Source organism: Wyeomyia smithii, chromosome 2 (assembly GCF_029784165.1).
Source record: "Wyeomyia smithii strain HCP4-BCI-WySm-NY-G18 chromosome 2, ASM2978416v1, whole genome shotgun sequence".
Classification (NCBI taxonomy): Eukaryota; Metazoa; Arthropoda; class Insecta; order Diptera; family Culicidae; genus Wyeomyia; species Wyeomyia smithii.
Genome location: NC_073695.1, coordinates 199798463 through 199822739, shown reverse-complemented (window position 1 = coordinate 199822739; position 24277 = coordinate 199798463). Strand labels below are relative to the sequence as shown.

Genomic DNA, 24277 nt, shown 5'->3' with positions numbered 1-24277 from the left:
GCCAGTTGCCGATTTCTTGTTTACTGGTTTCCGTCCAGAATTCCAGCCATTTTAGTATTTTGCAGTAGCCACCAGCATCACGGGTCAAACCGGCACGAGATGACCGGTACTATTTTGTTTTTCCTCCTTTTAGCTGCTAACACCGAGCGTCCGTATGTACCCGGTACGGTTTAATAATGAAACTGATGGGGTGAAATGTTCGAACGATACGTTTTATACCAAGGCTTCGTCAGATAATTAGAAAGAGGGAGGGGCTACATAGATGATGGAATTGTAGAGACAAATGTTTCTTGAAAGCTGCGCCGGCCGCTGTCATAATATTAACACCAACACAAACATGCATTTTTGCAAGGTTTTTTCCGCTAGCAGCAGCATTTGGTAGAACAGAAAATTCAATTTGCCGCTTCTGTAACAAAATTTAGAGGCACCAAAAGGTGCCAGTTGCCGATTACATTGTTGTTTTCTGGTTAATCTACTAAAAGCCACCAGCATAACGGGTGAAACCGGCACGAGATGACCGGTACTATTTTGTCTTTCCTCCTTTCAGCTGCTAACATCCTGGCGCTGTCGTGAAATTAACATCAACATAAACATGCATTTTTGCAAGGTTTTTTTCCGCTAGCAACAGCAATTGTAAAACATAAAATTCAACTAACCGCTTCTATTATGAAACTGCGAGGCACCAAAAGGTGCCAGTTGCCGATTTCTTGTTTACTGGTTTCCGTCCAGAATTCCAGCCATTTTAGTACTTTGCAGTAGCCACCAGCATCACGGGTCAAACCGGCACGAGATGACCGGTACTATTTTGTTTTTCCTCCTTTTAGCTGCTAACACCGAGCGTCCGTATGTATCCGGTACGGTTTAATAATGAAACAGATGGGGTGAAATGTTCGAACGATACGTTTTATACCAAGGCTTCGTCAGATAATTAGAAAGAGGGAGGGGCTACATAGATGATGGAATGGTAGAGACAAATGTTTCTTGAAAGCTGCGCCGGCCGCTGTCATAATATTAACACCAACACAAACATGCATTTTTGCAAGGTTTTTTCCGCTAGCAGCAGCATTTGGTAAAACAGAAAATTCAATTAGCCGCTTCTGTACCAAAATTTCGAGGCACCAAAAGGTGCCAGTTGCCGATTATAGTTTCCTGGTTAGTCCGTCCAGAATTCCAGCCATTTAAGTGTTTTGCAGTAGCCATTTACTACTAAAGCCACCAGCATTACGGGTGAAACCGGCACGAGATGACCGGTACTATTTTGTATTTCCTCCTTTCAGCTGCTATCACCTAGCGTCCGCATGTCACTGGTGCGGTTTTGGAATCAGAATGATGGGGCGCCGGCCGCTGTCGTAAAATTAACACCAACAAAAAGATGCATATTTGCAAGGTTTTTTCCGCTAGCAGCAGCATAATCATCGGAAACAGAAAGTGACAACAACAATAACAACAAAGTCAGATCGATTGTATCCGTTAGTGTCGACTGTGCTTGGGAAGAGAGGTAGTGATTGGCTGCGCGGTATGATTTAGACAATCGATATTAATTACCAATTTTTCAATAGTGTATCTCAAACAATAGTTTGTTTTTGTTACATAAATTTAACCGTAAAAGAATTTCTGATCGATTGATGCCAAAACCTCGAAAACCTGATTATAGATGACTGCAAAATAAGCGCTCAAAACCTGACCACTTTTCTCTGGTTTTCCCTGGTTGAATTACTAGATTTTTAAATTCAGGGGCCTAACTTCGATATAGACGTTAGTCAACGTCAAAAATCTGTATAAAAATTTGCATATGTACTGGACATATCCCTCTACATAAAGAAAAAACGCAATACAGTTTGTTTAACATATATGACTCATTTATGCATACGCTTTCGCACAACATATATATAATAAAACCTCCAACACGCTCAACAGCATTTGTGTTCATTTTCGTTTTTCAACTATATCAAGAAGTTTATTTCGCAACTTCATGAAAATGTGTATGATCATGAAATATGTGTAATTCTATATTACTTCCACAAAATCTGTAATCTGTATATACAGATATCTGTATAAAAAATACTCTGTATGAATACAGATAAATCTAAATATGTGGCATCACTGCTTGACGCATTCCATAACAATCCTTCGGGCAAGATTTGTCTATTCCAAATTGTGTTTTCACCTTAATACACTGATTCTTGGTGATTTCAAATATCACATACTGCAAAACCCGTAGACCTTGACGATAGCTATTCACTTCAGTGAGTAAATATCTGAACGCATTGTCACGTTCGTTTGGATTAATGATTTTGTATCATTGGCGTTAAATTTCCATAGATTATCGCGATGCTATTGGATGCAAGTGAGCTTGGAAACAATAGATAATATCGTGTTTAAATCATTCAGTCTTCATTTCGGAACAATCGGAAGTGAGAAACAATCAGCTGCGTTTCTATGGAGAACTTGCACGCGAGTGAGAATGATTGAGAGATACATGTTGAATCAAAAAACACATTTGCATCATATATTGCGAGTGAGTGAAAACTTCCATGCTTGATGGTTTGGGCAGTCCTGATCGACACATCCAGCAGCGGTCTTCCGGATCAAGCGGTTCATTTTTCGACGAATCCGCTACCTTATCACTTTGATGGCTGCTGGCCGTCTTTCCAACCTACCGGATCCCGCACGGGCCTGGGTCGAGTCCGTCTCCCAGTACCGACGGATGACGATAACTATAGATAAAACTACAGCCCTTTTCAAATGTTAGTACAGATAAATTTTCAAAAAAATATGCAAAGCTGCCCTACACACCCATAAAGTTTCATTGAATTCTGAGAGGGGGCTGCCAGCTCCTCAGTCGAGTTGGCGCAAAATCCTTTTCTATTTATTATTGTTTAGTAGTGTAAAGTGAGATTTGGCGTGTTTATAGTTAAATACAGGTAAGAAACTAACATCGATTTGAAAAACTTCCCAACTCTTGTTATTTACCAGTTCTTTCAAAAGAAAACTGTTAAAACTTATAGCAAAGTCATTCATAAGCACACCTCTGTTTTATGTGAAGAAAAAATCAGAGGAAGTTGTGGAAATGTCAGTAAGTTGAAATTACCCTCCCTTACCCTTCTTCTTTGATAATCGAGGTATCAAAACTGACAGATAGCTTCTCTACGGTCCCACTGGATTCGGTATCTTCAATGACTATCTTCTGTAAGCTTGATAATTCTGATTCTGCTTACGTCGCAGAATTGGTTGTAATTATACCCCATGAATTATCGCAAAAATACCTACGGATAATTACTTCTTCCAAGAATTCTACAAATCTGGTGATGAAATATATTTGTTATATATTTTGTTTCCCACCTGCACTATGAGAAGGTTATTTTGATAAACCTTGGAAAGCATTAATTTCATGTTTCATGTCTATTTACGTCCAAAAATCATTACCTCACGTGGAAATCTGTATGTGAACGTCTAGCTCACAATGAGTCTGCGTTTAATTATACGATGTGCACTTTGTGGCCGATCTCAATCGACCCTTGTTATTGAACTACTTCTAGTCGCTAAATAATGAGTCATGTAATTTAGTCGGCAAACCGAACCGGTGATTATTGGTGTAGGTTCAGGTTTTTACACCCTCGGCGATGACCCCGTTGCAGCTGCATTACGGGACGGGATTCGACTGCTCAGCACAGCATCAACAAGTGGTATCGCCTTACGATACGGCTCATCCTCCCTACAGCTGATAAAGTGGTCTCGCGAGAGATCCGGCGAATTACACGTGGCAATTATTGCTAAACAGTGCTTGGGGAGCAGTTGAATTTCCCCGCTCTGTGCAACACTCGGAGGGCAGAGGTGAGCATGCGCATTTTCCGTTTGGGGCCAACAATACCGGCTAAATTTTGGCGCGTTTTTTTACGTAAAGCAATCGACCAGAATCGAAAAGTTCAGTTGCCGGTAACCGTTACTGGCAGGAGGACGCCGCTAGATTCTGCTGTTGTTGTTGCCGTCGGCATGCTTCTAGAGTACGAACTGGACCTCCAGTAATGTCATTCCGCTGCACGGGATGGATGCTGTGTGCTAGAAGTTCAGTCTTGATCTTGGCGCGTCGCGATTCGGACGTTTCACTCGCTGGGTGTTTGGATGCCGCAAACCTGTGATAGTATTGTGACGAATGAGGGCCTGATTGAGTGATTGGATAATTCTTCTCTCGAGACGAATAGCTTAAGGAGGTTGTTTCGGAGCATTATAAAAAAGTAGAAAAGTTTCAGATTGATTGAAACCAGGAAGCGAATTTTAATCTGTGTCTATTGAGGGGCGCACTGTACATGTGATTAAAATTTTAGCAGAATACTATAAATGTAACTACGAGTAACTAGTATATTACCTGCTGTGCATTGTGTTTGTGATAAATAGGTATGTCAAAAATAGTGGTAGTACAACATGGGGAGAAATATTCTAGTGCTTTTGGTAAAGGTTACTAAATAGATTAACTAGTAAATATATATATTGCTCATAAATTTAGTTAAAATTTAAAAAAAAGGTGTTACAAACAATAAAGCCAAATGAAGGAGCGTGTTTCAAATAGGCTTTGGTAAGCAGTATTTTTAATTTCATTACTAATATTTGGTTGATAGATAAAAGTATTGAAAAAAAAAACATTGATTATTGTGCAGTTTTGCTAGACTTTTAAAGCGAATTTCAAAAATCAAACAGTGTTGATCATTTTCAATGAGCAGTGTAATAATGAGGAAGCTGGTCCATGGGTTGTCTTCGCATCAAATTTATTGTTTTGCTAATTGATACATCATGCATTTAATTGAACATTCCGCACCAAAATACGCATAGTTTTCTGTGATTTCAATTATTCGTAATTAACCAATATTGTGTTTACATTCCAGGTTGTAAATAGTTTCGTGCGGGGCTGTAATTAACGAATCGAAGGAGATAGATTTTTTCGTCGTTGATAAATATTTTAGTTATTTGCAATAATATTTTTGCTACACTATAGTGCGAGAATGTGAACGAAAAATCGACCATTTGTTTTTATTTCAACATAGGCAAAATATGCCTGAATTTGTGTTTGTGTTTTTTTTTTGTTATCATACAACATGCGTTTTAGAATTTCATTACCGATTTATCGATATAGGAATGAAAATAAAATTGCATTCTTTAAAAAATCTTACCTTGATACCCTAATATTAAAATTAATAAGCGAGTTTACTATAAAATAATATAATTTATGGAAAGCTCTACAAAAAGTTTTACGATGTAGGACGAATAGAATGTAGTACCGAGTCAAGTTATGTGAATGAAAAAAAAAACATGCGATTATAGTGGTTCAGCTCAGGAGAGCGTATATCTGGTTGCAAAATACCAAATTTATTGTTTTGAATAAATACCCTCTATCTGAATTTGCCCTTCGGAAAGATTATTAATTTATAAACTGAAAAAACTCAGAACAAAATTTTTTCGAAAGCTTTGTTCGAGCTAGGGATATTTCTTCGATTTGTTTTTAATTTTTTGTGTAATATTTTTACCAGATCATATACTTTGCCATTACTGGAAATATTTTACAGCTAATTGCTATACTTTATCTTTTTTGAGTTAAAACTTGAAACCATTGACGATATTTGCAAGCATTAGGCAATATGAAATAAAGCAGCATACGAAAGATGATATGCCAACGAACTTTACAAACTTTAACTATTTGTATGAATAAAAGCATTGATTTGCTATTCGACTATAGTGGTTATTCTAAACTTTGAACTAATAGCGAAAAACTTTCTAAAATAACAGTTTTTTCTATGTGTTTCGAATTTAATATAAATAAAATAAACACACTCAAATATTGTTGCATGTGAATTTTCTGCCATTTTTTTTCAAATTAACGAGATACTACAAATCAACGCAGTTTCTACGCGGTTTTCAATTTCGAGATACACTGAATTTGATTGTATTACGGAGAATACGTAACGAATAGAAAAACGGGTAAATTCGGAAATCAGTCTATAAGGCTAATTCAGTGTAAGTACGTAAATGTTCACTGCGATCTTTATTTACACAATCTGGGATTATAGAAATAATCAATCAAAGATGCAGAATTCACTAGGTAGTGTAGAACTACCTTGGATGGACCATTTCCTTCAGCGAACTGTTTATAGTAACTGTTTATTCTCTTGACTGTAGGGTAAATCGACTTATAGTGTACCCCTTCCTTGTAGTGGACCACCCGCCAGATTAACTCAATTAATGCGCAAATTCGAAGTATTTTCAGAAAACTCCACTATAGGTTAATAAAGCAAAGGAGTCCAAAATAAGTTAATTTACACTATAATATCTAAAAATCTGATACATTTTTCTTGAAGAAAATAAGTCAAGAAATAAAAGAACAGTTCTAAGCGGCAGTGTTGTCAGATATGTTCTATTTGCGTTTCGAAAATTTAAGTGCATTTTTCGGCAAATGAGTATACACCAAAGTCTCTTTTAATTTAACGCGGGAGATACACTTATCACTCCGAGTTATTATAAGCAAAACTACGAGTTATTATAAGCAAAGTTATAACATTTTTGAGAAATAAAGCCAAATTTACTCTGGTGTAAAGCAATCTTCTTTTTTTTGTATATTTGTGGATATTTCATTTTAATGAATATTGTGGAAGTTACATTTTGAAAAATTTGTCAAGGAATAGTGTTGGTAGTGTTGCTAGTATTGGTAGTGTTGTTGTTTGACTGGCTCAATATCTATTCTTATTTTACTAATATTGTTCTAATTAGAGACATTTTGGAATTTAGAGGTGGGAAAAATGGTTCACTATTATGAACGGATCAGAGCGGTTCCGCTCACTAAGGTGAACTAGTTCTTTTTAACAGCTGGGGAGCTGCGTAGCCGCAAGGTTACAGAATCTGCTTTGTCAAGCGGATGGTCGTGGGTTCGAATCTTAGTAGATGTCAAAAAGCACTTTGAGCATGGGTTTTTTCTCAGGCCACCACTTATTCTTCCTTTACGCTGAAATCTACAATACCTTTGCGTGACTTCTTCTCAACAAAAATAAGTCCCTCTTATCAATAAAACTGGCCAGAAGGACGCACGACGAAACTTCTCCAGGGAATTATAATTGGTGATATTTGGTAGGAGAAACAAGGCCCGGTATAGGAGAACAGTAAGCGTCGAAAAAGGAAGGGTAGCACATTACACACAAGCACTGATAAAAAATAATAATAAGCATGCCACTTCTCATTAGCGGTATTGCTAATAATAGAAGTGCGGGATACAGCAAACACCCGGGCATATCTCACAATAGATCAACGATTCTGGTCGCAGTGAGGAAGTCAGGAAAAAAAACAGCTCACTCGCTCTTTTCGTTCAACATATTTTTTTCCAATCAGTACAGCTAATTATCAGACACCGCAAGCGAGAGCCATGTGGAAGCTTTACACCCGACTTGCCCAGCGCAAAGCCGCGCGCAAAACTGCAATAGAACTCCCAGGAACAAGCTGCCACCAACTGTCTGCTCTGCTATGCAAAAATCAACTTGCCACAATTCAACACAGGTACACGGGTTGGCTCACGCGGAGTACGCACACGAATCGATATGGAACGGAAAGAGCGAATGAACTGATTCACTGATCTTCTGAATTTATATAGATGCAGGCTATCCACTCGCGAGTTGATCAGAAGAGTCAATTCTTTGAAAGAACGAAATCTTTAGCTCACGGAAGAACTGGTTCTTCGATGAACTGGCTGTTTTGATCAGCTCGCGAGCGGATTTCCTGCATTTATATGGTTTACAATATGAGTGGACTAGTTCTTTCGCTCTTTTCGTTCCCCGTTTGCCATGCATTCGTGTGTCTTCTCGGTGTTAGCCAGCCCGTATGCCTGTGTGTGAACTGTGGCAAGTAAATTTGGTTTCTTATTCTCGCGGCTGGTGGATGGTTATGCATAGGAAAGCAGCCGGCGGCAGCTGGTTGCTGGGAGTTCTATTGCAATTTTGCTGCTCTGCGCTTGGGGTCTAAAGCTTTCACATGCAGTGCTGAGAATATTCACTGTCATGATATTCAAAAGCTGCGATTTTCAGCCGTCTTTATATCGATAATCATACTACCCATGCGACCGTTGATATTTATGATACCAAACAACCGATGAACACCGACAAGATAAACTTTAACACTCATGTTGATATTTTGATCGTCAAAAATGAATATCACATCAAAATAGTGAAAATCAAAACTAACCTTATTCGACCATTTATACTGTACTGGGCATTGTACAGCGTCTGAACAGATTTGCACTACTTGGATTGACAATCACCGAAGCTTCTTTGAATATCATTACGAGGCCTTTGATAATCATTCCACTGTTCTGTCATCGAATATGAGAAACGATATTCACGCATCGTCGCAATGAACATAGGTTACTGAGTTGCATCAGAGAATAAATGTACTGACACTGAGATTAATTCAATTCATCTACTCATGAATAAACATTGATATTCTAAGGCACTGTTCACATGGCTCTCAATTGCGGTGTCTGATCTACAATATCATCGATCAGCTTATTGCTTGGAGTAAGGGGTGAGTTAACGCTCTTTAAAAAAAGGGGTGGTTCACTCACTCACTTTGAAGAAACAGCTCTTTAGATCAGTTCGTGAGCGGATTGCCTACCTCTATTTTGGATGATACAATTTATAAGAAATCAACCAAGGAATTCAGAAAACATATAAATTTTGACGAGACTGCTGTTCCAAAACGGCCTATCTAAAATGGTGACTGATGGATAAAAATTTATATATCAGAAAACAGCTTGTTTGATTAAAAGGTGTCTTCAGCAAAGTTGTAAGTAATAAAATTGCAGTTCTAGAAAAAATACATACACCGTAAATTATTTTTTTCTAGACTCAGATCTCAGCTGCCAGTTCTCTAAATCTGGATTTACTTGATATAAATGCGTACTGTCTAAATCGGTTACCTTGTTTGTTCGTCTTATTTTCACAACCTTCTGATAACAGGGTCCGATGAGTTACGCATATTCAATTTCAACAGAGCCAGTATTTATGATCGATTATCGTACAAAAACAGCGCGTAGGATTGGTATCATGCTCTCGATTTTAACATTGTAATGTGTAACTAGAAAAAAAAACGCTCGAAAAAAGTCCAGTACAATGCTGGCCCAACAAGTCTGGGAGGGTCTGCCTATGTTGCGGTTGTCAATTTTTATGTAAGCCACTATTATAACACGCAGGTTTTATTTTTATTAAGCCATCAGAGAGACTTTCTGATAACTTCATGTTAGTTGTAAAGAATATTTGCGGAACATATTTTATGGGTTTAAAAAAAAATCAATATCAAAATGCAAGCCAACATTAAACAAAAATATCAAGACTAAATCCTTGAAGCGTTTGGGATGTGTTTTCTTAGTAGCTTTCAAAGCGCATCGCGAGTGCCATTCGCGAAATGAGAATTGCTGCGATAACCAATACCGTTTTCCAGCGATACAAATTTGTTTTAAGTACAATCTTATAAAACACACCATCTTCAAGAATGAACATCTTCGGCAAAGTTGTAGATAGTAATTTGGTCTTCCCGAAAAAAATATACACTTCAAAAAATTTTTTCGGAAACAAGTTGAAGTGAATATTGGAAATTGATTATCTAAAAAAGCTATTTTTTCAAAACTTGATTTTTTAGAGAAACATTTTTTTTGAATCGAAAAAAAAAACGCTATGTTGGCAGCACTGCAGAAAAAAACATGATCACGTAGTTTGATTATACATCTGAAACCCTTTCAAAATGATATGTCAAGATCACTTGTAGCTCTTCAGGGTCCTGAAATATTTGCAAATAAAAAAGGTGTTTTCCAGGTTCATTGAAACTGGAGCAGTCCCATTGGTAGAGTGTTCCATCAATCGGTACAAAACTTTAGATTTATAAGTTCCGGCTCAAAATACTCTTATACCAAAATAAATTTTGGTTGAATTAGAGCTGGTCGATGCATTTTTCCTCGGACACTTGGGATGGAATGACCCGTATCTAGCAACCAGGCTTCGGAAAAGTACCGCGGTGCGACACTTTACTGACGACTGGGCCCTCGTATTACTAGAACAGTCTCATAAATAAGCTATTCATGGAAGCAAGGCCCGGATTTGAAGGGGGGGGGGGGGCAAAGGACGCAAATGCCCCGGGCCTCCCGATTCAGAGGCCCCCCTAGTCCTGGGGCTTTTTTGCTCGTCACCTTCCAGAACGATACCTCTAAATGTTTTACGAAATAAGGGCCTCACAAACAAATTTGCCCCGGGCCCCCAGAGCACCTAAATCCGGCCCTGATGGGAGCTTACATACAACTACAGCTTACACAGGCAACGAAGCTGTGTCGTGTTACACACGACAGTTCATTCTTGCGCATGTATTTTGTTCAATCGAACATAACAGCGTAGTTTGTTTATTCTGAGAAAGTTCTTTAGTTTGGTTAAAGTTTGGTTTAGTGGTTAAAGTTAAAATGGTATTGCATTCAGGTTCAATAACAAACGTGTTTATTTAAATACGTTATTCTTGTTTTATTGTTAAACAATTAATTAGTAATAATTAAAAATTGCATTATTACAGAGATGCTTAAGCGGAGGTTCACGAACCATTTGTATGGTAAACAAAATAATGACCAATTGTGGTGAAAGTGTATAAAAATAAACATAAACATAAAATTAAACACTTTCACGGTTTTTACGTTGCTCTTTATTATTGCCTAGGACTTCCATCGTCACCACCGATTATACGGGTCGAATGGAAAAGTTAGTCAACATTGCGCTTTGAGAAGAGATCTGGCACCTCTGACATGTGAAACCCAACTGCCAGATTGGCGTTTTTTTTTCAGCACCTATCTCTCTCTCTTTGAGTATCTTTACTGTTGACAGTCTGCTAATCGTATGCGGTTGTCATCGATGGACGACGATATTGGCCTTGCACTCCTTCGTATATTCTTTTTCTTAGGCCGAAGCCATAGTGAATACGAAGCAATCCGTATCTCAACGTTTTCGCATTGTTGATATTGTTCCCCACCTGAGAAAAAACGTATTTCGCATCGCCTTTCATTATAGAATCGGTCTTACTCTCGTGAATCATAATCACCTGATAGTACGCTCAGATTTGTGCCGAAGGATGTCGCGAAAAGGCTGTCATGAGCGACAGCTTGGCAGAATCAACAGACATGAAAAGATGAAAAATAACTACCCGTTTGACATAGCATGTGTGCGCCGTCTTAGGTAGCTATCGGGCTGTGCAATACGATGAGAGCCGAATTAGTTTAAAATTTGCTGTCATGGATTGACAGTACTTTTCAGAAGGCCGCTAGCAACATAGCTCTTTACTACCCTTCTACGTGACCACTTTCGCCGGATTAACAATTTCTACAAAAGGCTAAGCCGACGTTGTTTTTCTGCACACCGACCACGCATGGAAGACAAATCGAAAACTGATCCAAAAAAATTTTGGAATTTCGTCAGCGAACAACGTAAGCAATCCGGACTTAGAGGTGCTAGATAATGAGATTGACGACAACGCGGCCGCTAGTTGTAATTTTTTTGCGAGCAAATTTTCTACTGTTCTCTCGAATGAAACACTCTCTACCGAGCAAATTTCGGAAACCGGAAACAATGTACCTATTTCAAACAGCTGCATCTCATATATAAACCACGACGCCAACGCAATTCTCGCCGCCGTTCGTAAGCTCAAGCACTGGAACTTTCCTGGGCCTGATGGAATCCCTGCCACCTTATTGAAAAAATGTGTTCTGACCCTTCTTGTACTTTTGTCGCATTTGTATTGCTGGCAAGTGGCAAATTTCCTGTTGACATTATTAATTTCCTGTTGGCATATGTGTTTCCCGTACACAAAAAAGGTGACAGGTCGAGCGTGGATAACTACAGAGGAATATCGGCTCTTTGCGCAGTGTCAAAATTGCTTGAACTGCTCATCATACAACCTATTTTCTCGCATTGTCAGCATGCCATATCAGATGGCCAGCACGGTTTTTATCTAAATGCTCTATCTAAACTCATTCAGTAATTGGTATTAACCGTATTAACCGATTAACCGTATGACGATAAATCCCTCTAAATGTTCGGTTATAACATACACTAGAAAAATGCATCCGGTATCCTTCGACTATAGCCTCAACAGTCAATCAATTCAGCGAGTCGATGTCGTCTTGGTGTACTTCTCGATGTCAAACATACCAATCTCCAATCAACTTACAATCACCAAAGCATCTGTGCAGCCTGGACTAATCTCCAGAATGACACGCGAATTCATGGACATAAAATGTCTGACTGCATTATATTGCTTGCTTGTTCGATCGCAGCCGGAATACTGCTTCACGGTTTGGACTGCGCATTAATACAGTGCTGTACAACTGTTGTATTAATGTTTAGTGTAGTAGTCTAGTCACCATTTAGACAATGGATGTCTGTTGTAGAAAATAAATAAATGAAATAACACTGCCGCTCAAAATAGGAGTTTTTTGATTCCTCAACTAATTTTCTTGAAAATGCAAGTTTTAGAATGTCAAACGATATAAGATATCTGGAATATGATGAAACTTAAAGAAAAGATAACTTAAAACTAGAGCAAATTTGCGATTCACCAAGAAAACAGTATAATTTGGGGGAGGCCACCTAATGATGTGGTGCTGCTTTCGTATGCCGAAGAAAACATGCCACTTCGTTAGATTTTATGCAGCATAACGATCCTAAACATATAGCATTGAGAACTTGAGCATGGTTTTTAAACGAAAATATGAAATTATTGGATTGGCCAGCGCAGTCCCCAGATTCGAACTCTATAGAAAATCTATGGAAAATTGTTGCATATGTTGCAAAGCAAGTCTCATTTGTTACCACAAAAGATCAATACAATGGTCGCAGTGGTCTAAATCTTACAACAAAAAAAGTCACTTTTGTCAAAATACGCTTTAAAATTTAGATAACAAAATTGTCAATAAGTTCTACTTTTGCTGCTTTTTTGAAACAAAGGCATAAAAAAATTGAAAAAAAAAACAATTATTTAATAACTATGATGGACTAGTTGCGTATTTTGATTATCTTTAAAGCAATTGAAATTTGGAACAAATTTCTTAAGTAGTTTTTCTGTAATCATGCACGCCAATCCAGCACGAGCCACCGTTAATGAGTCCGTCACTTTTTTTTGCACCAATATTTTTTTTCTCATGTCCACACTTACCGTTGCACAAATGCAGAAGATTATTTCTCTGTGCCGTTTTTTCACCTTAATGAAATATGAGGAAAACCACCCCCTGCTTATGAGGAGATTCCCTTAAGTCCCTTATAATCACATCATAGAAAATAAAAAAAAAGTGTTGTATTTAAAGTTTGCCATAGTTAGGAACTTTACCAATCCCATTCTTCGGAAGCAAAACAGGACCGTGAAAACCACACGGCAATAGTTTGCGCTAGATCACCATGAAACATATTCGGCTGTTTGTTTTTCTTATCACGAAGCCAATCACAAACGATAAGGAAAATAAATACAGGCTCCACAAAATCATATGCGAGAGGTCTTTGAACGCAACAGAAAAATGAGCCACAAATGAAACTAACCCAAATGTAATGAAATCTAAATTGGTCAATATTTGTTCTACCCGACATAAAAATATAAGTAGATGTAGATTTAAGGCAGAACTCAGCCTTACAAACTCAACAAAAACTCATTTCTTGCTTCTGTTTACAATTGCAGACATCCTGGAGGCTTCGATAGAATTTGGCACGATTGCAGAAAAAAAGTGTGATACAGTGTGAGTGAATCGATCGCTTATCCGGATTTACTGTCTATATCATTGTGGAATGTTGAATGGCATCATAGTTACTGTAAGCTATTTTAAATCAAAAAGGGACACAGTGTTCACCGAATAAATCCGCTATAATCCTGTTAAACGGCAGTTGCTCCAAATGAGAGTGATTATACAGTGACGGGAAACCCATGTTGTCTGCCTGATATTGTCTGTACCAGCCGATTGGATAGCGAAAATTGTGTATACTGAGTAATTGAATGTTTGCAAACGCACTGATTTTATGATTATTGTGTATCAAAACAGTGAATAATTGGGTGTATTGGTCAGATAACTAAAAAAGTCAGTGCGAATCCATACTGTGATTATGTGAATCAATGTCAGATTGTAAATAAATACTCGGTTGCGAGAAAGCAGAAAACTATGTTACAGTGAATTAATGTTAGAAGAACAGTTAAGTAAAAATCAAATGTATCAAACTTCAAAATACCAAGTGTCTCCATCGGTACCGGTGTCATCGTGGTAAGCAGTAAGCTAAATGAGAAAACTTTTTTCTTTGTTAAACCCTATTCAATAATCTGCCAACCTGAGTGACAGGGTACTTCAAGCGAACCTTCCTGCACAAGTAAGTACTGCTATTTCCTCTCAATTCTATAATATTAAACTGAATTGGGTTGCATTACAAAAGTAAAATTCTACTATCGCTCGTTACGTGACACAGATAAACTTCTGAGATTATTAAATGGGAACAATTATCTATTGTGAAATCTGTTCCAAAAGTCCAGGTAACCAATCGAAAATCACAGAAGTAAAGTACCCCAAGGGGAGACTTCTATAGTTAGTCAGTAAACCCAGATTGTGTGCTATATACTCGATTATCGCACCCGAGTGATGAAATTCAGACTAGCAAAATGTAGCAAAAAGTTGTACTGTTTTATTAAGTGATGCGATTACCGGTTTTGCGTCGACGGAATTCTCTCCACTCGGATGAATGAATTTTGTTTGTCGGGTGAAACTCACAGTCCAAGAGACACCTGCTTTATTGGATGGACGAATATTTCGGCTTGGTGAAAGCCGGGGGAATGTTTGCTACGGAATGACATTTTGCTTTCTTTTTTTTGTTCAAAAGGTAACAAAGCGCAATCTAAAATCTCGAATCTGTTGTCGGTTTTAAACAAAAACACTTCTCCGTACTGCTAGAGGATGATTGCTTTTGATGAGGATTATTGTAGGTATGTGTCCTTTTTACCACCCTGCCTGGGAATTTGAAAAGATCAAAGCAGGGCGTCTAAATAGGCTTTCGCATTGTTGCATTAATTGGGATGGTGGAGATGATTCGCCTTTTGTTTTATTCTGCCGTAATAAGTTCAGAGGGATGCTTCGAAACGTGTTGAATAATTGAGCTGGAAGTTGAATAATTCTGGTATGACTTTGCTTGGAATGGTATAAGTTTTCTGTTTGTTTTTTTTTGCGATATCTGACTTTACAATGACTGAATGGGGCGAGGCAGCTAATACGTTAATTATTTTCGTAATGATTGTTTTCAAAAGAGGTATTCTTGCTTGGTTCCAAAAGTCCTAGTTAGAGTTATGCAAGTGGAAAATTTTCAAATATGTATCAATTAAAACTCAATGGTGATAAAACTGCATCGTACGAAAACTTCAAGCTTATTGTTAATCATAAACAGCAATGCATTTCAAAAATAGTTTTCGTCACAAAAGAAAACTAAATTACAACTTTTAATTACAAAATAATCCAATAAATGGGTCTATAATGAAATCTGTTCCCTAAAACACGTTGATATAAGGCAGCGGACAGGGCGAAGAAAATATTAAGAATGCATTCAACTCACCTCTCATTAACTCGCCAAAGGTGATACTGGCCTCATTAACAATGCAGCAATTCTTCATGATGGCCTGCTTTTAGTGGAATGAATTATAACCTATATCAAAGTGTTTTTTTTTTCACAGTTTTATAAACCTTGCAATATAAGAAACTTTGATCTTAATGTAATGTTCGTTGCTTTGTGATAATATTTTGTGAAATATGCTTTTTTCGCAGCTAATTAGGAGGTCTGTATTAGCATTAATCTATTAATGCACAGAGCTGCAGTACATATGTGCTTAATTTGATGAGAAATTGTATAGAAGAAATTTCACAAGAATAGTTTTACCTTGCAATTCTGGTTATGATGGTAATGGTTAATTTTATAATTTCTAACAGAGCTGTTGATAGAATAAATATAATACGATTCACTTTAAATTCTTCTCCACTTTTTGCCTCTATCACTTTTAGATAATGACAGAATTGCAACGTGAAGAAGAACTTTCTAATTTTTAGTTGATCTGTAAAATGTATCTTAATTGAGTTTCAGGAAGAAAATTTTTTCAGGGGCATTTTTTAATATCGCACGCTTAGCCTTGGGGCTAATAGCGGTCTCGATCAACTAGATTAGTTGAGAGAATTCATTATCGATATTGTTTTTGGCACATTTTGTATGTGTAGGATAAGTACAACGATACACCGTGCCCCAGTGCTGAGTCGAGAGAATTTCCAGCTCGAAAAGATCCTCGACTCGATCGGGAATCGAACCCGATATCACAACCGTGTGGGAGAGCTAGCCGACCGATATCGCTAACCACAGAGCCACGGGGACCACAGAATTTTCAGGGGCATGCAAATATTTTTTTTTTTTTTTTTTTTTTTATCTATAGTTTATTTGACACGGCACAAATACAATTCAATGTTTAACGGCGCCAATTATATCTGGTAGCTTACTTTCTAAAGTATCTTAATAACTAAAAGCAAATTTTTTATCCTCGCTGCCGACTACGAGCTGAAACTAAATCTAACTTAAAGCTAGAATATTTTGCATTAAAAGCACAGGTTTGCTGTTTGATGGTTTTCATTGCCATAGGTAAGCAGCATATTAAATTTGTTCCGCTGCTGGGCCAAGATATTACGGACTGGCATATTGGGTTGTTTCCATCGGGCCTTGAGAGTATCGTGCGGGTTTGATTGCTGTTTCGGATCCGGGGTCTTAACGTGTTCTTGTCGTTTGGTTGGATGTAGGCGGAAGGGGATAGGACTAAACTGGGGCGTGGATGGATTTCAGGAAAACGTATATAAGGGACATGTAGGATAGGTCACGGCTCGCCAAGACATCACGAACAGGAACAGCCGGCTGCCTACCTTCGGCCTGCAGGGAAGCTATTAATCTAGACCTGGCGTCACGGTGTACAGGGCATGACCAAACAACGTGCTCTATGTCGTGATAACCTTCACCACAGGCACAGATACCACTCTCCCCGAGCCCAACACGACGGAGGAGCGCGTCAAATCTATAGTGATTGGACATAAGCCGGGACATCACGCAAATGAAATCCCGATCTACATCCAACCCCTTGAACCACGGGTTCGTCGATACCTTGGGGATTATGGAATGTAACCACCTTCCCAGCTCCCCCTTGGTCCAAAATTTTGCCAACTGATGATCGTATTCTGACGTAAAAATGCGAAAAATTCATTAAAGGCAATTGGTCTTTCATAAATATCACCATTTGTTGCGCCCACCTTAGCCAAAGAGTCCGCTTTCTCATTACCCGGTATCGAGCAGTGAGAAGGGACCCACGCTAAGGTAATCTGAGTAGATTTTTCGGATAAAGCACTCAGATGTTCCCGTATTTTCCCCAGGAAATACGGAGAGTGCTTAACATCTTTCATCGATCGGAGAGCCTCAATGGAACTGAGACTGTCCGTAAAGATGAAATAATGGTCCGTGGGCATTTTTTCGATAATCCCTAGGGTGTACTGAATTGCAGCTAATTCTGCGACGTAAACAGAAGCAGGATTATCGAGCTTATGGGAGACGGTTAAATTGTTATTGAAGATACCGAAGCCAGTGGACCCATCAAGAAGTGATCCGTCAGTGTAGAACATATTGTTGCAGTTGATGTTTCGATATTTATTGGAAAAAATTTTAGGGATCTGCTGCACGCGTAAATGATCCGGGATTCCACGAGTTTCTTCTATCATGGATGTATCGAAAAACACAGTAGAATCAGAAGTATTTGATAAGTCGACACGATTTGGAATATTCGAAGAAGGGTTAATATTTTGGGACATGTGATTGAAATACAATGTCTTAAAACGGGTTTGAGAATTAAGTTCGATTAACCTTTCAAAATTTTCAATCACGGGACGGTTCAAGACCTCACCTTTGATTAAAATACGAGAAGACAGGCTCCAGAAGCGGTTTTTCAATGGTAGTACTCCAGCTAAGATCTCCAAACTCATCGTATGGGTCGATTGCATGCAACCCAAGGCGATACGCAAACAACGATATTGTATTCGCTCCAGTTTGATCAAATGTGTGTTTGCTGCGGAGCGGAAGCAGAAACACCCGTACTCAATAACAGACAATATCGTTGTTTGGTGAAGCCTTATAAGGTCTCCTGGGTGGGCTCCCCACCATTGTCCGGTTATTGTACGAAGAAAATTCACTCTTTGTTGACATATTTTCATCAGACACCTCACGTGACAACCCCAGGTGCTTTTAGAGTCGAACCAGACACTAAGATATTTGTGTACCAAAACCTGAGAAATCGTTTTACCCATTAATTGTGTTTGAAGCTGAGCAGGTTCATGCTTCCTAGAAAAAACTACTATCTCAGTCTTCTCCGGAGAGAATTCGATACCTAGCTGTAAAGCCCAAGCAGACAAATTGTCCAAGGTATCTTGCAATGGTCCTTGCAAATCGGCAGCTTTGGCTCCTGTAACAGAGATTACACTGTCGTCTGCAAGTTGTCTTATCGTGCATGAATTTGCCAAACATTCGTCGATGTCATTTACATAAAAGTTGTAAAGAAGGGGGCTTAAACATGAGCCCTGGGGAAGACCCATGTAGCTAATGCGAAAAGTTGCCAAATCGCCGTGCGTAAAATGCATGTGCTTTTCGGACAACAAATTGTGCAAAAAATTGTTCAAAATTGGAGAAAATCCTTGTCGGTGAAGTTTACCCGAAAGAATGTCAATAGAAAAGGAATCAAAAGCCCCCTTAATGTCCAAGAACGCAGACGCCATTTGTTCTTTGCGAGCATACGCCAGCTGAATATCTGTTGAAAGCAACGCAAGACAATCATTCGTCCCTTTGGCACGGCGGAAGCCAAATTGAGTATCTGATAGTAGACAATTTGATTCGACCCAATGGTCTAAACGACGGAGTATCATTTTTTCCATCAATTTCCGGATTCAGGATAGCATTGCAATCGGCCTATAAGAGTTGTGATCAGAAGCTGGTTTCCCTGGTTTTTGGATGGCGATCACCTTCACTTGCCTCCAATCCTGCGGTACAATGTTTTGCTCCAGGAACTTATTGAACAAGTTCAACAAGCGCCTCTTGGCATTGCCGGGTAGATTCTTCAACAAGTTGAATTTGATTCTATCTAACCCAGGCGCGTTATTGTTACAGGACAGGAGGGCAACTGAAAATTCTGCCATCGTAAAAGGTGATTCTATCGCGTCGTGGCCCGGAGACGCATCGCGAACAATGTTTTGCTCAGGAACAGAGTCCGGACATACTTTCCTGGCAAAATCAAATATCCACCGACTTGAAGACTCCTCGCTTTCGTTGACCGTTACGCGATTCCGCATTCTTCGGGCTGTGTTCCAAAGAGTGCTCATCGATGTCTCCCTCGACGTCTCGTTCACGAACCGACGCCAATATCCGCGTTTCTTTGCTTTAGCCAGGCTTTTGAGCTTGGTATTAAGCTCCGAATACCGTATATAGTCGTCGGGTATACCTCCCTTCTGGTAGGCCTTAAACGCGTCGGATCTTTGCGTGTAGACATCGGAGCACTCTTGGTCCCACCACGGAGTGGGAGGCCGTTCTTTGATCGATACGCCGGGATATTTCTTTGTTTGGGCTTGCAACGCGGCGTCGAGAATCAAACCCGCGAGGAGGTTGTATTCTTCAAGTGGTGGATGATGTTGAATCGACTCGACCGCTTTTGAAATCATTTCCTCGTATAACTTCCAATCAACATTCCGTGTGAGGTCATACGGAATGTCAATTGGTCGCATGCGTGTTGACCCGTTATTAATTGAAATAAGAATAGGCAAATGGTCGCTACCGTGAGGATCGAGGATTACCTTCCATGTGCAATCCAACCGTAGCGACGTCGAACATAAGGATAGATCCAAAGCGCTTGGGCGCGCTGGAGGTTTCGGGATACGTGTCATTTCACCGTTGTTTAAAATAGTCATGTCGAAGTCATCGCAAAGGTTATAGATTAAAGAGGAGCGGTTATCATTGTAGGGGGAACCCCAAGCCACACCATGAGAGTTGAAGTCTCCCAAAATCAAACGTGGCGAGGGAAGAAGTTCTATTAAATCAAAGAGCAACCGTTGCCCAACCTGTGCTCTGGGAGGAATATATATTGAGGCAATACAAAGCTCTTTACCTTGTATTGTCATTTGACATGCGACAACTTCGATGCCTGGAATCGAGGGGAGGTTAATACGATAGAAAGAATAGCACTTTTTAATCCCTAAAAGTACTCCTCCATATGGGGTGTCTCGATCAAGGCGAATAATATTAAAATCATGGAAGTTGAGATCAATATTTGAAGTAAGCCAAGTTTCACAAAGGGAAAATGCATCGCATTTGTTTCTATTTATCAATACTTTAAACGAATCAATTTTTGGTAAAATACTTCTACAATTCCACTGTAAGACAGAGATAGAATCCTTCATATACGCAGTTGAATTAGGCATCGAAGGATACAATCGCTGCAAGGAGGGGCCATTGGGCAGTCAACTGCTTCAAAAATGATCTAACTGTTGGGAGGAATGCTGTAAGAAAAATTTTAATTGGATCGGGTACATTGAAATTTTCAAAAATCCAGTCCACAATGTCAGAAAATTTCACTAATCCAGAGGTTGTTTCATCAACTGGGAGTGCAAAAGGAACAACTGGGGTTTTAGATGTTCCTGGCAGTGCTGGGAACTCCTTCTGGGACTTTAAATTTGCAAGCCCAGGAGGAGTTTGCTTCGGTTTTTCCGCAGCACTGTTTGGATTGTTCGTACTTTTCATTACACTTTGGGAAATCTTAGGACCTTTACGGGGAAGTTTAGGAGAAGAAACATTTTTCCTCTTCCTAGACTCCCCAGGATTGGCATAAGATGTTCCCGCTAATGAATCGTCAGAATCGGTTTCATCAGAGGGCAACAGATCAAAGGGGTTCGATGTTATGGTAGAAGTGGTCACGGTCTTCTTCAGCATCTCAGCGTAAGAACGCTTTGAACGCTCCTTAAGTGACCGCTTGATTTTATCTCTGCGCTGCATGTACACCGGGCATGTGGAGAGCTCATGCTGGTTTTCCCCACAGTGAATACATTTTTCAGCATTAACACTGCAAGAATCTTCCGCATGAGTCTCCCCACACTTGCTACATCGTGCCTTATTGCAGCAGTAGGCGGCTGTGTGGCCTAACTGCTTGCAATTGGTGCAATTCATAACACGGGGTACATACAATCGCACAGGCAGACGAACCCGGTCGATCGAGACGTGGCTAGGGAGTGCAGATCCGGCAAACGTAACGCGAAACGAGTCTGACGGAGTGTAAACTTTTTTACCGCCGACGAGAGACATGGACCGCAATTGCTTACAATCCAAAATCTTCGCCTGTGTTTCGGTATTTTTGAAGCAACCGGTTGCGCTTTTTAGGATACACTCGACAGACAGACTCGAATCGGTTATGACACCGTCGATCTCCACGTCTCGTGCGGGTATGTAAACGCGATACTCGCGTGTGAAGAGCTCAGAGCAAGCGATAGCATTGGCCTGTGCCAGATCACTGACCACGACACGGAGCTTGTTAGGTCGGACCTTGGAAATTTCGGTCACGGCCTTGTACCCCTTCGTCAGGTCTTTTGAAATTTGCAGTATGTTTAATCGCTTTGAATTCACTCCTGCCTTTGGACGAAAATAAACAGTATAGCTGCCCTGTTGAGATCCGTCCGGGTAAAGCCTGGGGCGAGGGGGGACTGGAGAATGAACAGGGGAGGGGGTAACAGAAGGGTCAGGGTCAGGGGGGTTCGGGGATGGTGGCACGGGAGGCGAGGGATCTATATCCATCGCGCTAAATGTAGCGCACTAGCGCACTTGCGCCGACAAGAACACGTACCTCTTTACTTCTTCCTTCCAGCAGTGGTTGTCCGATCGTTCGAAGCTGCACCCAAAGCAGCCAGCAGCACCAGTACAGCAGCACCAATACAGCCACCAGCAGTGAGCCGGGTGTGAGATCACTCAGCACAGCGACACGGACTCGACTGTCAACTGATGGCCTTGAATAATACACTCTTTTGTTTGGCTATTCGTACACACGGACCGGATTGTAATAGAACGACCACTTTGCACGTCCGTTTCTGTCGGGTGTTCGACGCGGAATGATGCAAATATTTATTCACATTAAAAGTCACGTCCGGTTTCAAATATCTATTCGAAAATTGGGTACGTAATTTTTGACGGTTGACTGCGAAGTCTGTGTCGAATAATTCAAACATCAAGTTCTGAATTAGTGTGCAGTCCGAAGGCTTCGCTTTTACAATTTATATTACTTCTACGAACACCACCTTTAATACCATGCTTTTTTCATGAGTTTACAGCAAATCATAAGTTTCATCGGAATGGGTGAGTTTTTTTCCCCAGATGCAAACTTATTTCTTATTCACACTTGAAACTTGCGTGTATGCGTATGTTTTTAAATTTTTGTATGAAAGTAACTCAAGGGTAGGATATTTTAATTTTACTGCTAGACCGCACTCCAAGCAGAAAATATACTTTGATATAAGAGCTACAAGAAGGATGACGAAAAAATATAGGCATAAATTGTCCTAAACCTCCGGCAGGCACTCTAGTCTTGCGTGATAACGGCAATTTTCCTTCCATTTCCCTTTTCTTTTGTTTTTTTCCACCATCCAGTAGACATATTAACAGACTCAAATTGTGTTGTTTTCGAGCTTCATCAAAAGAAAAACAAAATCTGAATGAACGACGGTGACCGTGCTGGGAGCAAGAAAATCCATTAATCAAACACCCCTCCGGATCATCCGGACGCTTGTATTCTGTTAAATTCTTCTTAAATTCTCAATCAATGCCTGCGAATCCATTTAGAAGTATATTTATCAAATGCGGTACCCCTTCCTCTCTGCGAGGGATTCACTTGTGTGCTGAGCGCAGCAGAAATCGACCATTAAGTTACTCCACAGCTGACCGAAGAACCCTTTTACCAAACCCGATCCTCCGGAGCGGATAAATCAAAACCCACCTCGGACACATGGTGTGGAAGCCTGGAATGGATAGGAAAGCTTCAAATAGGCGAAAAACATTTTCATCCAGAGCTACTGGAGGCTGCTCAGCAAAGCAAGGGGTTTATATATAAATACACTTACAGCTTCGAAGGAGGAAATGTGAACTAGTGTTTATTTTTCCTCCTTTGATTCTTTTTTATTGGAGAAATCTTGCAACTGTCTTTTTGATGTGAAACTATGAACTGCTGAATACGAGTATGAGCTTTGTTAGACCTTTGTTTGTAGCATCAGGAGCTGAGGAATTTTTTTTTTATTTTCGCTTATTTTCCGTCGGTCTATTTCCGCCACTGTTGTGGTCAATTACCGACGCCCAGGGAGGCGACTCCACACCCAGGTCCCTAACTCACGACCCGTTTTTATTAACGGACCGGCGCCAACGGCTTTACTTCCTCATGCGATGGAAGGCGTGATCCCAGAGATTTTTCGCCTCAGAAAATCTCCCGGTGTCGGCTAGGATTGAATCTAGACCAGTTGGGTTGGTTGTGAATGGGTCACGCCACCTCACAACCATCGACACCTATGTCGGCGGTGGAATTCGAACCCAGGCGTCGAGCGTGGTTGGCGGAGACGTTACCAACCACACTAGGCCCCCGCTCGAGCTGAGGAATTAATATAATCAAATAAATTAAATTAGGTTTCACTTGTAATGTCATGTAGTCAAAAAAAAAAACCAATCCGGTATTTGGCTTAACTGACGTTACATTGAAAAAAAAAACATAATATTGATACGACAAACTTCACTAATCCATACCATGTGTTAAAATTGGACAAAAACTTAGGAAATAATTGTTTTCTGTTCAAAACACAATCCAATCAATTTTGAAAAAAAAAAGCAAGGGTCGTGTGCAAAGCCACAACCGCAAGGTTGACGTAAAACTATATAAAGCTGTTTGTTTAATTATTTGCACTGTTGCATTCGAGAGCGATTGCTGAACTGGACGAACTTGATCGGAGGGTGAAGGTTGACTCACATCTGTGGTATAAACAGTTGACCCATTTTTGCCTTTCTCCTAGAAAGGTATAGCCATCACTTGCAAAACCGAAGATATAAAAGTGCTCCAAAGGGCCGAATGGTATATATCACTCGACTCAGCTCGACGAGCTGAGCATTTTTTGTATGTGTGTGTGTGT

General features: G+C 39.8%; 1 protein-coding gene across 3 annotated transcripts in view; it reads left to right on the top strand.

Moving 5' to 3' along the window:
- Positions 1-3946: 3946 nt before the first annotated feature.
- The window catches only part of LOC129721147 (orexin receptor type 2-like), a 372491-nt gene continuing 352160 nt past the window's right edge, over positions 3947-24277 (top strand). For 2 of the 3 annotated variants that reach the window (XM_055673352.1, XM_055673350.1), the window contains exons 1-2: positions 3947-4573; positions 13723-14399. The gene's annotated coding sequence lies outside the window, so the exon portion shown is untranslated. The remainder of the gene's footprint in view (positions 4574-13722; positions 14400-24277) is intronic. The other variant, XM_055673351.1, reaches the window with a different exon arrangement.